This window comes from Penaeus chinensis, chromosome 22 (assembly GCF_019202785.1).
Source record: "Penaeus chinensis breed Huanghai No. 1 chromosome 22, ASM1920278v2, whole genome shotgun sequence".
NCBI classification, from domain to species: domain Eukaryota; kingdom Metazoa; phylum Arthropoda; class Malacostraca; order Decapoda; family Penaeidae; genus Penaeus; species Penaeus chinensis.
In genome coordinates, this window is record NC_061840.1 from 27,708,666 (window position 1) to 27,721,165 (window position 12,500).

Below are 12,500 nucleotides of genomic sequence, written 5' to 3' on the forward strand. Positions count from 1 at the left end.
ACAGTATTCATGCAGCTTCACTATAGATTGCATAATATTACAAAGTCTGTATTTCATAATTATAGGTAATCTATCATTATCAATCAATTAATGTATTTAATTACTTATCACATGAGTAATTTACTTACTTATTCAATCAGTTTTAATAGCACGAAACTCCGATGCAATATATTATTGAACTCCAAGCAAAGACTTGTCATGGTCATTATTTATGATTTATTACCGAGATAAATGTATTGAGAATGTATCGGTTTCCTCGAAATTCTTTCGCTCAGTCATATTTCACACAAACTACTTCAATTTCATTCCTCATCAATATCATATAATGTACTGCTCATAAATATGTGTAATTTGAACAATACACTTTCGTGCACGATTTGCTTTCCCTCTGTAACCATTTAGATTGGCCAGTACAATTACTATAAAATAATCTTTCAGGAAATAATATTGAGAGTTTTTAAGTTATGACTGTGCGATTCGGATTTGCTTTATATTCTCCATGTCTGCTTATGTATGCATCAACAATGACATGTGTATATATTTTTATTAAAATAAACTGATATATATAATGAACGAAATAGTCCCAAGACTTTATAAAATAGTATAGTCTACCCTATAAATCTAAAGAAAATGGTTAACCTTTCTTTCAAAGAAAATTGAAAAATTGGCGGCAAACTGAGTTTAAGGTTTAGTCATTACCTTCTCAATATTTAAACCCCTCTCTGAAAATGTCACCACTCCTACACCGTACACCAATCTAAACAATGAACATACTTTACACCCACAACCCATAGTAATAACAATAACTCCTAACTTAGAGAAAAATATATCCGAGGCGTAATTGGCTAACTGGTAATCGTGCATGTCAACAAGTAGAGCTCGTCTGCAGGAGATTTTCCCCGCAGTTTGTGTCTTGAGCCTGTGAGGGAAAGTGCTGCTCCTTGTCCTCCTCTACCATGAAACCAATTGCAACTTGGAAAGATACAGGGTGAATTGTAGTTTGTGAAGCGAGAGAGAAACCATGGCGAATATTAAGGTGGCTGTGCGTGTCCGACCTATCAGTCAGAAGTAAGTTCGTTTTATTTTCCGGGTATTTTGACTTTGAAAAAAAATCCAGCCCTCGTTCTCACTTGTAATTGAATTATTGTAATTATACCACGAGGGTAATTAATAATTTACATGATCACATCTGCAATTAAGCGCCAGTCTTCATGATTAGCCAAAAAAACAAAGTACCAGATTAAAAAACTGCAATTAAATGTTCAATTTCAATAGAAAAATAACCCAAAACGACTGAACTATCAGTTAAAATACATTCAATCTCATTTTTTAACCTCTTGATTATTATAATGAATTCATCCTTCACCGCTTATCTACCCATTAATGAATTCTTAATGAACAACATTATTTTCCTGTGGTAAATATAACACGATGAGCGACAGTGTTAGTAATAATTATATATGTTTCTGTATTCGTAATGTACCTATGGCGTGGTGGTTTTACAACGAATCGGGGAAAGAGAAAGAGAGAGAGAAAGAAAGAGAGAGAGAGAGAAAGAGTGAGAGAGAGAAAGAGAGAGAGAGAGAAAAGAAAGAGAGTGAAAGAGGAAGAGAGAAAGAGAGAGAGAAAGAGAAAGAGAAAGAGAATGAAAGAGAGAGAGAAAGCAAGAGAAAAGGAGAGATAGAGAGAGAAAGAAAGAGAGTGAAAGAGAAAGAGAGAGAGAGAGAGAAAGCGAGAGAGAGAGAGAGAAAGAGAGAATTGGTGTGTTTGCAAGGTAGCGATGAAGAATGAGAATGCAAGACGAAATTTGGAAAGTCAGGGATTTTTTTTTTAATTCGTGAAAGAAAAAAGCTGTTGTAAGCATTCGGAATATATCAGATAGTGTAATTAATTTTATCAACATGCCTTTTTTTTTTGTTGAAATTCGTAAATATTATGAATAAAAGGCAAGACAACCGGAAAAAATATAATATTTGAAATTATATAATCACAGAAAAAAAAGAAAGAATGAGAGAAAAAAGGAAGAAAAACGATTGTAAACAAATAAAGCAAATAAAATTAGAATTCATTGGATTTTCCATTTATTTTGGAAATGGCATTGGTGGTTTTTTTTTTTGTTGGTAATTAAAACAATACGAATCGATTTCTGGGAACGGAACCTTAAAAGAAGGTCGACGGAAGCCCAATCGATTACGAAGCCTGGTTGTTTATATTTCATTTTAGGTTTATCTTATTTTAGTTTATTTTCTGTTATTATTTTATTAAGGGTTTAGGTGGGCCTAAGTAAACAAAGGATGTATTCTTACGTTTTATTATACGTAAGAGTTGATAAAAGATGGAAGGCAAAGTGAGACATGGTTATGGAAACGAGGCTGATAGTAAATGTACAAATGCATCTGTGACAAAAAAACGAAAAAAGAGAAAACACAAAAGTTAGAAAAAGAATAGAAAACATGAAAATACATAAAATCTTTGTGATTTATTTATATATCATCATGTCGTCATCATCATCACGTTTTCATCGTCGTCGTCATCATCATCATCATCATCGTCATCGTCATCATCACTATCATCATCATCATCATCATCATCATCATCATCGTCGTCATCGTTGTCGTCATCATCATTATCATTAGTTATTATTATCATTAGTTATTATTATTATTATTAGTTATTATTATTATTATCATATCAATATTATTATTATTATCATGATTATAATTTTTTACAAAGAATTGTATTTTAGGATGCAGTTATACATACAGTGTCGACAAGTATTTTGACATCGTGAACGTTTTTTTTCCCCTATTTTATTATATAAGTCATGTTATTATAAATACGTTTATGTTAGTGTTTTATTATTCCAGAATATTAAATTGTGATTATGAATTATGATAAGCCTAGTGAATTCGCATTAAAAAGAACTTAGGTAGGCTTATCACACAACTTACCGAGCAAAAATACTTGGATATCTAAACCCCAGAAGGATCACTTGAGTTTAACTGAAGGAAAATAAGCTATATAGGGAAATCACACAATCGGGCAATAAGTGGGATTTTTTTAACAGTGTTTAAGGTTGTTGAGGAATGTTAACTAAATGCTAGAAGGCAAACTGCCCGAAATTAACCGCACTCAAGGCAAGGCTAGCTGATTTTAACGAAAATAAATGGTAGCAAAAATAACGTGTGAGTATGAGCGTGAGCGTGAGCGTGAGCGTGAGCGTGAGTGTGAGTGTGTGTGTGTGTGTGTGTGTGTGTGTGTGCGTGCGTGCGTGCGCGCGTGTGTCGTGTGAATTTAGATTAACAATGGACGTGTTTTAGGACGGTGTTTGGGTAAGTAATTTTGGGGGGAAATTAATGTGTAAGGGAAGGATAGGTGGCGAATACAGTGGGGAAAGTGCGGGAGGAGAAGGGGACGAGAAAGGGGGAAAGAATAAGGAGGAACGGGAATTATGATAATGATGGGTGAATCGTAGTACTAAGAATGAAAGCGGATTAAATAGATTACGATTTAATGGTTTATTTTAACAGTTTCTTCTAGTTCAGAAAGTAAAATAATAATAATAATAATAACCGCATTGGAATGGCAAAATGTCGCTGAACATTATATAATCCCGCTGGTAATGTAAAGTTAGGCTTAGTGCCCTAACTATAAACAGGCATTATATTATCACCGCCATCATAACATGACTAATATGATTATATTTTCTTTCAACGCTATCGTATCTGCCATCAAGATACCATTATCTTTATTGACGTAATCATCATCATCATCATCACTACCATTGTCATCATCATCACTACCACTGTCATCATCATCACTACCATTGTCATCATCATCACTACCATTGTCATCATCATCACTACCATTGTCATCATCATCACTACCATTGTCATCATCATCACTACCACTGTCATCATCATCACTACCATTGTCATCATCATCACTACCATTGTCATCATCATCACTACCATTGTCATCATCATCACTACCACTGTCATCATCATCACTACCACTGTCATCATCATCACTACCATTGTCATCATCATCACTACCACTGTCATCATCATCACTACCACTGTCATCATCATCACTACCATTGTCATCATCATCACTACCATTGTCATCACCATTACCATCACCACAACCACCACCACCACCATTGTCATCGTCGTCGTCTTCATTATCACCATCATCATCATCACCACCATCGCCATCATGACCGTCACCACCAATACCACCATCAACAACAACATTGTCATCATCGTTACCATCATTGCTCCTCTTACCAAGTCAGAAAGATAAGAAAAAAATTCACATAAAGCTTACTGAAATTTAAAATTACAACTTAATGCAACACGTAAATAACAGAAGAGAATAACATCAAACATTTTGTATTTGTCTCATGTTTTCTCTTCTTTTTTTTTTAACTTTATCATCTATCTGAGGAGGGAATGGCCACCAGAACAGCACGATATTTACTTAACCTCAATACGCCACAGGTTGACCTTCACCTCACCTGACATGAGTTTGATATGCAAGGTCAGGGTATGTTCGTTATCGTGTGCGTTATCTCTCACTGCATGTTGTGATTTTGAGCAGCGATATACGTTGGGTTAGATGTAGTAACCTGCTGTGTTTTTTTTTTGTGTTTTTTTTTACTTTTTTATATAAGCTTAATATGTGGATGTGGGCGTTTATGATGTACAGTCTCGCCTGGTTGTTTGTCGTTTTAGATACCAGGACCTTGAGAAGTTTTTTTTTTTGTTTTTTTTTTTTAAAACTTTAAATCTTTGGGAGGGGGGCCCACCAAAAGAAACCGTTTTTATTAATCAATTCGCCACGGTTTTTACCCCCCAAAAAGAATGATTTGAATTTTTAAAAAAGGTCAAAAATTTTTACGGTCCTTTACCCTTAAGGAGGGGAAAGAGAGGAAAGTTGGGAGAGGGGAAGGGGGAAAAAGAAATGGGATGGGGGAGAGAAGGGGGGGGGTGGGGAAAGGCCCGGAAGGGGTTTAAAGGGGCGAGAAGAGAAAAAAAAAACGGAGATTTGGTTTTTTTTTTTTTTTTTTTTTTTTCTCCAGGGATAGTAGTACAAATGTATTCCCTTTAAAAAAAAAAAAAAAAAAAATTTTAAAAGAAGGTAAAACCATTAAAGTTTAAAACCCACCAACAAAAGAGCAAAAATTTATTTAAAAAACCCAAAACTTACATTTAAAAAAAAAGGGAAAAAAAGAAAAAAGTCAAACGATCTAAAAAAAGAAAAAAAGAATTGTCCCTCGATCAAGAAAAGCGAGCGTGGCCAAATAAAGCATCCTTGTGTGTGGAGAAGAAGCTCGGCGATTGCTCTCGTCGTAAGAGCTTTGGGGCCCCACGTGATCATGTTCTTTGGCCCCCCACCTCCTCCTCTTCTCCCTTCTTCCCTCCTCCCCCCTTTTCCTTTTCTTCTCTTTTTTTCCTCCTTTTCTTTTTTCCCTCCTTTTTTCCCCCTTTCTTCTTCTCCTCTTTTTCCTCCTCTTCTTCTTCTCCTCTTTTTCCTCCTCTTCTTTTTCTTTTTCTCTTCTTTTTTTTTTTCCTTTTTCCTTCCCCTTTTTTTTCCCTTTTTCTTCTTTTTTTCCTTCCTTCCCCCTTTTTCCCCTTTCCCCTTTTCCTCCTTCCTTCCCCCTTTTTCCCCTTTTCCTCCTCCTCCTCCTCCTCTTCTCCTTCTCTTTCCTTCCCCTTTTTTCCCCCTTCCTCCTTAAACCTCCCCCTTCCCCCTCCTCCTTTTCCTCCTCCTCCTCCCCCTTTTTTCCTTTTTTTCCTTCTTCTTCCCCCTTTCCCCCTCCCCCTTTTTCCTTTTTCCCTCCCCCTCCCCCCCTTTTTCCTCCTCCTCCTTTTCCTTTTCCTTTTTTTTCCCCTTCCCCTACCCCTTTCCTTTTCCCCCCTTTCCCCCTTTTCCCCTTTCCATTTCCCCCCCCTTTTTCCCCCCCCCTTTTTGGTTTTGGGGGTTTCCCCCCCCCCCTTTTCCCCCTTCCCCCCCCCCTTCCCCCCCCCTTCCCCCTTCCCCCTTTGTCTTTTCTTACCCTTTTCCCCCTTCGTCGTTTTCCTAACCCTTTTTTGCCCCTTGGGTTTGGTTTTTTTTTTGGTTTAAATTTTGTTTTGGTTTTGGGTTAGGGGTTTGGGGGGGGTTTTTGTGTCTTGGGTTTTTGTTTGGTTTTGGGTGTTTTTGGCCCCTTGGGGGGGTTTTAAAGGAGGGTTAAAAGGGGGTTTAAATTTTTAAAAAATATAATATATTTAATATATAATATATAATATATATATGAATGTATATAATGTAAATTTTTAAATCCCTTTTTCCTATTGTGTGATTCATATTAATTTATTGTTTTTTTTTTTTCTCTCGGACGATAGTGCGAGTGATTCATATAGTATTGCGGTTATGATTTTGGTAGTGATTTTGATAGTGAGAACGCTAATGGTAAAGAATCGTTTAAAAAACAATTTTTTTACAAAAAACAACAACTACAACTGTAGCTTAATTACTGGTGCAACTAAAACCCTAACTACATTTATAACCAGAACTATAACCATTACTATTACTACTATTACTACAATTACCACCACCACCACTACTACCATTATTACTCGTGCTATTACTACTACCACTACTATTACAACAACAACTAAAATACAACCCCTATATTAAATCTTTTACCACTACATTACAAAACCATTAAAATTTTCTACTTTTCTACTCTAATTTCTACTACCACTAAATACTACAACAAAAACTACAACTACAACTTTTGCTACTATTTACACTACTTTTCTTCCTATTACTACTAACTACTATACTAATTCACTATTTCTATTTAACTACTACACTAACTACTACTACTCAACCCACCACCACCACCACGGCCCCATTACTCTACTATTACACTATTACTACTATTACTACTACTACTACTTACTACTACTACTACTACTCCCCCACTAAACATCTACTACTCCTACAACACAACGGTAACCTGAGTGTTTCAAATGTCTTAGAGTGTGGTAGAGAGGTAGCAGAAGTAGGAGGGGGGGGGGGGGGGGTGATACTCTTTTTCTCGTTTTATAGGTCTTGCAAAAAATAAACCCAAAAAGGCCCCCCCGGCTTTCTGCACGTTTTGGGCTTGGGAACTCCCCCGGTCTTTCTCTCCTTCTTTTTCCCCTCTCTCTCTTTCCCCTCTCTCTCTTTTCTCTCCTCTTTCTCTCTCTCTTCTTCTCTCTCTCTCTTCTCTTTCTTCTCTCTTTTTTTTCTCTTTTCTTTCCTTTTTCTTTTCTTTCCCCTTTTCCTTTTCTCCCCCTTTTTTCTTTTCTTTTTTCTTTCTTTTTTTCCTTTTTCCCCTCCCTTTTTTCTTCTTTTTCCCTTCCCCCTTTTTCTTTTCTTTCTCTCTTTTCCCCCCTCTCTCCTCTCTCTTCTCTCTTCCTCTCTCTCTTTTCTCTCTCTCTCTCTCTCTCCTTCTCTCTTTTCTCTCTTTTCTTTCTCTCTCTTTTTTCTTCTTCTCTTTTCTCTTTCTCTCTCCTTTCTCTTCTCCTCTCTTTCTCTCTCTCTTCCATTCCACTTATCTCCATCCCCACTCTCCCCACCCCCTTCACTTACCCAACTCTCTGCCTACCCTCCCTCCCCTTCCCCCTCCATCGCCCCCCCCCCTCTCTCCCTCCCTCCCTCCCTCCCTCCCTTCCTCCTTCGCATTCTCTTTGACAGTCTTAACGCAGAGTTGTCATGGCGGAAGGCGTGCGCGTCACACTTAATCTGTTATTGGCGTCAACTCACCCAGGGCGGGTCGTTGCCATAATTTATTTTCAGATTTTTTTTTTTTTTCGTTTTCGTTTTCTTTTTTTTTTTTTTTCTTTTCTTTTTTTCTTTTCTTTTCTATTATTATTTTTCTTTATTTCTTTTTTTTTTTCTTTTATTATGTTTTCTTTTTTTTCGTTTTTTTTAATGTTCCTGAGAGAAAGGGAGGGGAAGGGTGGAAGGGAGGGGAGGGGGAGAGGAGGAATGGAAAGGGGTAAGGAAGAAGGAGACTGAGAAATCATATACATGTAGAGGAGGTAAAGGGGGGAAGGGAGAGGGTGAGAATGAAGGAGAGAGAAGGGGGTGGCAAGGGAAGGGAGAAGGAGAGGGAGGGAGATGGAGAGAGGAACGGGGGGTGGAGGGAGAAAAAGCGGGAGAGAGATGGAGGGGGAGTGAGATACAAAGTCCTACGCTTTTGCTGTTTCCCCCTTTGGTCTGGGCTTCGCTTTGTGAAGTTTAGAAGGGAGTATATATATACACACGTGTGTGTGTGTGTGTGTGTGTGTGTGTGTGTGTGTGTGTGTGTGTGTGTATGTGTATGTATTTACGTGTATGTGTGCGTATTTAAGTGTGTGTATGTGTATGTGTATGTGTTTACGTCTATGTGTGCGTATGTAAGTGTGTGTATGTGTATGTGTTTACGTGTATGTTTACGTGTATGTATGTTTATTTTTGGCGTGGTTCAATACCCATTAAGGGCGGGTCATGCAACACAGCTGGGCAAAGTGTGAGGAAGGAAAAGAAAAAAGTTGCAAAGGCGAGTTTTAGTCAATATCTGTGCAACCACATGGTCTAATCCTGTTGTCTTAGATATGATACTGTATTCTATCGTAATATCCAGTGACCTTCGCAGCCCTTTCAGTTAAATTAAGCGAAGGCATTTGGGCTGCAAGAATGCCGTCTTTGAGCGCGACCTCAGTGACATCTTTGAATTGGTTATTAATCACCCGACGATGTTCCTTTTTGGAAACAAATGACACTCGCTGACGGCCGGCTGCTGGTGAACAGCGAGAGGAGGAGATAGATGGGTTGTTCACTCGTTCAAAGCCGCGTGTGTGAACGGCCAACTCGAACAGGGCTGGCCTTATGAACCCGCGAGAGGCCGTGACTCCTTCGGCCAACATCCACCATTTTGCCCAACACCAACACGCAATTTCCTGTGAAGGTCGATAAGATTGGCACCGATTTTTTCCCCCTTGCAATACACACGGCTTCCTTATCGCTAGACCCTGAAGCCTCTCTGACGTCAGTTTAAAAATGTAGTTGAGAATTCCCCCCTTGATTTTGATTTTTAGGAAAGAACACGTGTACGATTATTACATGGGTTGTTGAAGTCCGGGAAATGTACATCTGTGACGGCCCGGCTGTGTACATCTCCGGCATGAATAGGAAAACAGCCACAGTAAGAAATGATTTTACGATTTACTTTTATTTCTTAATGTGGCTGTTTTCCTATTCAGCTTTGTGTACACGTGGCTGTGCGTTGGTGTGTTAGTGGACGTGTGTATGTGCGTGTCCGTATGTACGTATGCGTTTGTGTTCATCTTCAGCATGTTTTGCTTCGGGACATCTGTGATGGTCATGATTTGTCCTCCCGACGCTTGAGTGCTATTATTGTCCCTTGATTTGGAAATGTCTTCGAGCCGACTGCCTGCGATCAGCTGTTCTTTCTAGGCTATAATGGTGGCACTGAGGGCATCTCTCTTCAAGGTTTTATGGCAGTGTCCCTCGCCCGCCTTGTCACCGTGTCGTGTGAGGAGGCACTGTGGCATCCGCACTTACCATATCGTCGTAAATTTACTCGGGTGCATAATCTTGCTATGATTATCTTGGCCTTGTGGGCTGTTCTTTCGCCGGAGGTTATTTTAACATAGCGAGAAATCACGTCCCGTGGATGATTTCGATGGGCCAGATATTCTGAGATACGCCGCAGATGTATGGCTGGTTGAGCGTCAGGATCTTTCGCATTTGGCGTGCGCAGAAATAGCGGCATTTCTCCATCCTAGAGGCGACGTTCTTCTGTTTGAACTTTTTGTCTCGTTGTTAGCATTACGTTCTTTTCGTTGTGGGTTCTGTGAGGGTTTTAAGAGTGTTCTGTAAGGGTTCGAGGAGTGTTCTGTGTGTTCTGAGAGCGTTCTACGAGTGTTCTACGTTTTCTGTGAGAGTTCAACGGGTCTTTCTGTGAGTTTTACGAGGATCCTGTCTCCTGTGAAGGTTCTACGAGAGTTCTGTGAGGTTTCTGTGGGAGTTCTTCGGGCGTTCCGCGAATGTTCTGTGCGTTCTACAAATGTTCTGTGAGGATTCTCTGTAGGTTCTTTCGAAGTCCTCAGCAACTGGCGCCACCGCACGATACCCCGAGGCTGGGCACGCGTCGCTGGGTGAAGGCGGCGCGGAACTCCCTCCCTCGCGCCATTCCCGCGGCTGGGAGCGTCAGGGCGGCTCCTCCCCCTCGGCGTCGCGGGGGATTCCTTTCGCTCTGTTTCCTTCACTTTCGTTTTGTTTCGTTTCGTTGTGTTCTATTTTTATTTTTCTTATTATTGTTTTTTACTTTTTTTTGTTTTCCTTTTCTCTTTCTTCTCGTCTGTTCTTTTTTTTCTCTTCGACTCTTTCTTATCTCCTCTCCTCTCCTCTCCTCTCCTCTCCTCTCCTCTCCTCTTCCTCTTCTTTCTATCTGTCTTCTCTCTGTCTCTCTCTTTCTCTCTTTTGCTCTCTCAAGGTTCTTTGTTGTTGCCACTTGGCATTCCTTCATTTTTTTTCGCTGTTTGTTTTTATTTCCCCTCTCTCGTGACTTTCTCCGCCTCCCTCTCATCCTGCTTCCCTTCGTCCTTCCATCTATCCTTTCATCCTCTTTCTTCACTCCTTTCCTCCTTCCATTCTGGTATCCCTTCCCTCCCTCTTTCCCCACCTCCCTCCCTACCTCCATTCCTTCCTTCCTTCCTTTCCTCCTTCCTTCCTTTCCTCCTTCCTTCCTTCTCTCCTCCCTTCCTTCCTTCCTTCTTTCCTCCCTTCTCTCCTCCCTTCTCTCCTCCTTTTCTTCCTTCCTCCCTTCCTTCCCGCCTCCCTTTTCTTCCGTCCTTCCTCTCTTCCACTTTCCCTTCTCCCTCCTCCTTCCCTCCCCCTACCCCCTACCCCCTACCCCCTACCCCCCCTTTCCTTCTTTTGTTACTTTCATCCATCCGTCCATTCATCCATCTAACCATACATTCATCTTCTCTTCCTTCCTCCCTCCCCTTCCTTCCTCTCTTCTTCCCTCCCTTCCTTCCTTCTCTCTCTTCCTTCCCACACGTCTCTCCCTTTTCCTCCCTCCCTCCCCTCCCTTCCTAACTTCCCTCCCTCCCTCCCTCCCTCCCTTCCCTCCCCCCTCCCTATCCTCCTTCCCTCCTTCCTCCCTCCCTCCCTCCCTCCCTCCCTCCCTCCCTTCCCTCCCTCTTTCCTTCCCTCCTTCCCTCCCTTCCCTCCCTTCCCTCCTTCCTTCCCTCCTTTATTCCTTCATTCCTTCTTTCCTTTCTTCCTTCCTTCCATCCTTCTTTCCTTCCTTCTTTCCTTCCTTCCTTCCTTCCTTCCTTCCTTCCTTCCTTCCTTCCTTCCTTCCTTCCTTCCTATCTTCGTGCTCCGCGGTCGTCAGCGGCCCTTGAGTTGCGTAAATGGCGGCGCCGCGACGGACGACCTCTCTCTCGTGGTCGTCAAATTATCGCTACATTTCAGCGCTCGCGGCCAGTCAGCGTTGTACGAATTACGTCATCAGTTACGTTGATTGCGTTCATTACTATTTTTCGTTGCTTTTATATGCAGTTGGGATTTGAGTGTTGACTTTTTTTTTTTTTTTAAATCTTGAGGTTGGGGCAGGTTATATTGATGGTGCTGGGGAATGATTTATTATTTTTATTATTAATGTTGTTGTTGATATATCTTGTATTCCATTATCTCTCTTCTTTCTCATCCCAGTTCTTTATTTTCCTCACACCCCTTCCCTACCCCTACCCTTTCGCCCCCCTCCTTCCCCTTCCCTTTCCCTTTTCCTATCCCCCTCCCCCTACCCTTCCCTTTCCTTCTCCCCCTCCCCTGTTAAAAAAAAAAAGTCCCCTGCCCTTTCCCCCTCCCCCTCCCCTGCCCCTTTTCCCCTCCCCCTCCTCTGCCCTTTCACCCTCCCCCTCCCCTGCCCCTTTCCCCCTCCCCCTCCCCTGCCCCACATTACCCTCCTAACCCCTTCCCCTCCCCCTCCACCCTCAGAAATGGTAATGCTCCCCCATCATGGAAGCCTTTGTTGCCAAGGTTAATGGCGAGTATAGTAGCATTAGTGGGTCACGGATTTTTTTTTTTTTTTTTTATCTATTATGATTTTCCGATCACTTTTTTATACTTTTTTCTTGAATTTATAGTTTTCATTCCCCCCCCCCCCCCAAGCAAAGATGCTGATAAAATTAGGTATTTGATATATATTTTATATTATTTTGGATATTCATTTCGCATTTGTATTCTCTCGTTTTTTTTATATAAATAAACCGTCTTTTTGTTTTTAGTTATTTTTGCAATAAACCTTCTCTCTTTTTTTAGTTTTGTTATTCGATCGCATTTTCTTTTATACCCCCGTTCTATCCTCTCTTTTTTTATTTTTGTTATTCGATCGCATTTTCTTTTATACCCCCGTTCTATCCTCTCTTTTTTATTTTTGTTATTCG